We start from the raw sequence: 6,241 nt of genomic DNA, 5'->3' as shown, positions 1-6,241 counted from the left end.
CACTACTTTTCAATGATAGGTATAAAAACTTTCAATTTACTGTTTAAACATTTTTTTCAGTTACCAAATTGAAAAGCAATTGGCGGTTTTATCCCATGTTAAATCCAGTCTTAGTTTTTCAAAGCTTCTTTTGTTACCTTTAAAATAGAGTTCTAAATGTTTAACCAGAATTTTTAAAAACACTGTAAAATCAATAGTGAATAGAAAAGTAGTTCTATATGACTTTCAGAATATATTTCTTTAGGTCATTATAGAAATCAATTTCTAAGAATTCAAAAGAGCAATATACTCAAGTTGGGATTTGACATTAACTTCATAATAAGAACACAGTATCTAATATTCTAATATTTAAATTTTTCAGATTTATAACCTAATTCACTGAGAACTTCAAGAAATTTTACTATTAATAATATTCTACTTGGCGACTACAGTTTGAGTCTCAGACCCAGTGACTTGAAACTCAGACTGGCATGTGTGTGTGTGTGTGTGTGTGTGTGTGTGTGTGTGTATGTGTGTGTCCCAAATCTCAGGAGAATGGAGAATAAGGGATTTCAGTGTTGCCATCCCCTAGGGGCTGATTTCTAATTTTCTCTCTCACTGTCTTTGGCTCTGTATCTCTTTCTCTCTCTCCCCAGTGAGTACACATGTACTAAGGCAAAATTCTCTTTAAAAATCCAAATTTTTAAATTAAAAAAATTAATGAAATTGTTTTATTTCTAACTTATAAAGTTAGAATGCTATATCACAATAAAAAATATTTGACCTAATTAAATTGAATTTTGTCATTTTGCTTAAACATATTCAGTGAATCCATATTTCTTTTAAGGCAAAAAACCATGTCTACATATGCATGTTTCCTTCAGAGTTCCTGGCTGTATGCACAAAAGTAATTCTGTCTAGTTTAAGAAAGAAAAGTTAGAATTACTGGGGAGGTTGTACTAATAATGGATGGCTAATAGAGAAGGCATAAAGGAACAGCAAAAGTGCCAAAGTGCAAAAATGAGGAAGTATAGATATCCTTTAAAAATGACAGTCTAAAGAACATAGCCTATCAGTTAAAAGTATGGACTCTGAAGGATAGTTCTCAAATGTTTTCTCCCATTCTGTAGGTTGTCTCTTCACTTTGTTTCCTTTGCTGAGCAGAAGTCTCTTAGCTTGAGGGCCAGCAGATGATGTAGTGGTTACACTGCTAGATTCCCACAGGCTGACTACAATTCAAGTCTCAGATCTGGTGGCTTGAAAATCATGCCAGACGCATATGGATGTGTGCAAAAGATTCTGTTAAGAGAATGGAAAAGGGACTGTGGCATGGCCATCCCCCTTGAGGGGTGAGTTCTCATATACTTGATTTGATGATCATAAACTGCACACATGCTTTGAAAACCATATTGTGTGCCTTAAAGACATACAACAATGAAATGTAAATAAGAAATTACAACAAATACCTTTCTGGGAGTGCTGTCTCTTGCTCTCTCACTTTCTGCTCTCTGTCTCTCTCACTCATAAAATAAATAAATAACTTTTTAAAAAAAGATTAAAAGGAAAATAGTATGGACTCTAGAGTCAGCCTGACTGGATTTGAATCCTGAGTTTGGGGCTTAGTATGATGTGACCTTGTCTAAGTTACTTAAGCTCTCTGTAGCTCAGCTTCTTCATCTATAAAACAAAAATAATAATGGTACTAATGTAACAGAGTTATGTGATAGGCAGGATAGAATAGGGAAGGCTATGCTCTGGTAACAAACAACTGCCAAAAATTTCATCGATTTTCAAATATATATATATGTGTATATATATATATATATATACATATATATATATATATTTCATGCTCATGGTGCGTATTCATTGTGAGTTGGCTGGTTGACAATTAAACATTATTGTCATTCTCATTCTTATTTCTAGGCTGAAGAAAGAGCTATTCTCCAGAGCACTGCTAGTGATTGTAACAGAGGCTAAAAAAAGCAAGTAGGTGGCAGACCTAAATGTGACACATATCACTTCTACTTCCAACTCACTGGCCCAAACCTGTCCCTTGGTTCACCCAACCAGATGTGTATCAGGGAGCACTATACTACTAGCAGTTCAAAATATTTGGTGAAGACCACTAATGACTAATAAAGTTTCTAAATGAGTTAATTTTTATGAAACTGGACCTGGCACATAGAAAGAATTACTGAATAAAAGTAGCACAGCCGTAACTGAATACAGCTTAATTTGCTTTACTGAATATCAACTACCTACATTTCCTTTATACCATTCACTTCAGATGCAACCCCTAGGGCTCAGTTTTACATACTTGCACGTATCTTTGGTGCTGTCAGTTACTTTTACCCTCGGTTTTTGTCATGGGAAATGGGACAAATACTGTATGTAGTTTCTTCGTTTACTAATGAAAGGAGGGGAGGAGTTAAGGATCACAGAATCTCAAACCATCAAATGTTCACACAGTCACACCTTTGGGTACCTGATTTTCACATCAATCCTTTTACCTATACCTACATTTCTAAAAATAATATTCTCACATAACTAACCCTAAAACTACAAATGTATTCAGTTCACTCCAGACAGGCAAACAATCCAAAATCCCAGCAGCTACACAGCCAGCTATAAGCTCAAGACTTCTAGATCTTATCTCTTATATCCTTAAGTCCATTATTGTCATACCTCAAATATATATATATATATATATACTTACCACATATATATATGTGTGTGTGTGTATACACACACACACACACACACACACACACACACACACGCGTGCTTTTTGTGCTTGTTTGATTCAGCTTGGATGGATTATCCTGAATATTTGTGGGATTTGAGTTTATGGGGATAAAGCTTTTATTATATTGCAAAGGTCCTCAATTACATTTTATCACTGATTAGGAGACATTGGGGTGGGGGATTATCTGGCTTGGTTCATGCTTCAATTCAACTCAATACATACTTATTAAAAATTATGTATTCTACATTGGAACATATTGGTAGGAAAAAGACAATCAGCTACATCTAAGCATAAAACCATGTATAATAAATATAAAGCACATATAAATAAGTTTAATATAATAATAGAAGGTAATAAGTATGAAAGAATATGTAGAGGAAGATAAGAGGCACTGGAATTCTTAGAGGAAGGGGATAGTAACACAGATTTCCTTGGAAGAGATCCATCACCCAAGACAATGCTGTAACCTAGATTTTGGGACTATTTGTTCAGTGAAATGAGAATCCCTAAATGGCCGATTAGTAGTAGCTGTCTGAATTTGTGTAGACATCATTTCAGTTACATCTTTAAAAATCAAGTAGATCATTAGGTTTCCTAAGAGCAAGCACCAGTCAAACTTTACACTAAGAGGTCTAATACAAGTTTTGGCTATGAAAGAAAGATAACATTCAGACCACTTACCACATTCTGTAGGTATAAAAAAAATTCATCTTTATAGTGATTTCACTTCCTGCGCTGGCAAAAATAATTTTTAAAATAACAGTTTCAACATTCTATATTATCAGCTGCTTCTTCATGATCAGATAACTGATAAGATCAGTGAATCTCAGTTTTGAATCTTGCATTTTTTCCACAAAAGAATTTCCTTGATCCAAGCAAAGATAAAATCATACCAGGGCAGTAGATAAGGCATTTATTTTTTTCATGGATGTTAGTGCTGGTATAATATGATGTGCACAGAAAATGAATCTAAATCAAGAAAGCACATTTCTTTCATGCTTCTTCCACAATAGAAGGCATTCCATGTCATAAAATGAATACCAGGTATCTACTTACACCTCTTGTGGTATATTATTAAATTGGAAATTGGGGGAGGTCAATGTTGCTGGACAATTGAATTTCCATGTGTGATACAGCAGGGTCAGCACCGATTGAGTGGTAGGCTATGCTACTGAGCTGATAAATATTTCCTTTACTGCCAAATGACTACTTTGTTTAGTAACCTTTGATAGCAGTCAGGTGGCTGGAATGAAGCTGAATGAAATACAAATAGGAAGTGAACTGATGTCCTTGATTAAGTTTATCTTCAGCCAAGAGAGACTTTTGATAAACATGTAGAACTAAAATATCTCCACACTCTAAGTTCACTCTAAAAGGCCCAGGAACATTCCTCTTTCTTAAACCTTTCTTAAAAATCCTCAGATGCAACCCCTAGGGCTCAGTTTTACATACTTGCACGTATCTTTGGTGCTGTCAGTTACTTTTACCCTCGGTTTTTGTCATGGGAAATGGGACAAATACTGTATGTAGTTTCTTCGTTTACTAATGAAAGGAGGGGAGGAGTTAAGGATCACAGAATCTCAAACCATCAAATGTTCACACAGTCACACCTTTGGGTACCTGATTTTCACATCAATCCTTTTACCTATACCTACATTTCTAAAAATAATATTCTCACATAACTAACCCTAAAACTACAAATGTATTCAGTTCACTCCAGACAGGCAAACAATCCAAAATCCCAGCAGCTACACAGCCAGCTATAAGCTCAAGACTTCTAGATCTTATCTCTTATTTCCTTAAGTCCATTATTGTCATACCTCAAATATATATATATATATATATACTTACCACATATATATATGTGTGTGTGTGTATACACACACACACACACACACACACACACACACACACACGCGTGCTTTTTGTGCTTGTTTGATTCAGCTTGGATGGATTATCCTGAATATTTGTGGGATTTGAGTTTATGGGGATAAAGCTTTTATTATATTGCAAAGGTCCTCAATTACATTTTATCACTGATTAGGAGACATTGGGGTGGGGGATTATCTGGCTTGGTTCATGCTTCAATTCAACTCAATACATACTTATTAAAAATTATGTATTCTACATTGGAACATATTGGTAGGAAAAAGACAATCAGCTACATCTAAGCATAAAACCATGTATAATAAATATAAAGCACATATAAATAAGTTTAATATAATAATAGAAGGTAATAAGTATGAAAGAATATGTAGAGGAAGATAAGGGGCACTGGAATTCTTAGAGGAAGGGGATAGTAACACAGATTTCCTTGGAAGAGATCCATCACCCAAGACAACGCTGTAACCTAGATTTTGGGACTATTTGTTCAGTGAAATGAGAATCCCTAAATGGCCGATTAGTAGTAGCTGTCTGAATTTGTGTAGACATCATTTCAGTTACATCTTTAAAAATCAAGTAGATCATTAGGTTTCCTAAGAGCAAGCACCAGTCAAACTTTACACTAAGAGGTCTAATACAAGTTTTGGCTATGAAAGAAAGATAACATTCAGACCACTTACCACATTCTGTAGGTATAAAAAAAATTCATCTTTATAGTGATTTCACTTCCTGCGCTGGCAAAAATAATTTTTAAAATAACATTTTCAACATTCTATATTATCAGCTGCTTCTTCATGATCAGATAACTGATAAGATCAGTGAATCTCAGTTTTGAATCTTGCATTTTTTCCACAAAAGAATTTCCTTGATCCAAGCAAAGATAAAATCATACCAGGGCAGTGGATAAGGCATTTATTTTTTTCATGGATGTTAGTGCTGGTATAATATGATGTGCACAGAAAATGAATCTAAATCAAGAAAGCACATTTCTTTCATGCTTCTTCCACAATAGAAGGCATTCCATGTCATAAAATGAATACCAGGTATCTACTTACACCTCTTGTGGTATATTATTAAATTGGAAATTGGGGGAGGTCAATGTTGCTGGACAATTGAATTTCCATGTGTGATACAGCAGGGTCAGCACCGATTGAGTGGTAGGCTATGCTACTGAGCTGATAAATATTTCCTTTACTGCCAAATGACTACTTTGTTTAGTAACCTTTGATAGCAGTCAGGTGGCTGGAATGAAGCTGAATGAAATACAAATAGGAAGTGAACTGATGTCCTTGATTAAGTTTATCTTCAGCCAAGAGAGACTTTTGATAAACATGTAGAACTAAAATATCTCCACACTCTAAGTTCACTCTAAAAGGCCCAGGAACATTCCTCTTTCTTAAACCTTTCTTAAAAATCCTCTAGTCTTACTCCTTTTAATTCTTATAGGAAACAGCATGGTCCAACTGATGTTTTTGTAATGAAAATTTTTTATATAATATGATGGGCAATAAATACATATAATTATTGAACACTTGAAATGTGATTAGTGTGACTATAAAGCTGAATTTTAGAAATTGAAACTTACCTACCTAGCCACCTGTGGCTAGAGGCTGTTGCATTGGATGGTGT

This window comes from Tupaia chinensis, unplaced genomic scaffold (genome assembly GCF_000334495.1).
Source record: "Tupaia chinensis unplaced genomic scaffold, TupChi_1.0 Scaffold000085_1, whole genome shotgun sequence".
Taxonomy (NCBI): domain Eukaryota; kingdom Metazoa; phylum Chordata; class Mammalia; order Scandentia; family Tupaiidae; genus Tupaia; species Tupaia belangeri.
This window is presented reverse-complemented; position numbering follows the sequence as displayed.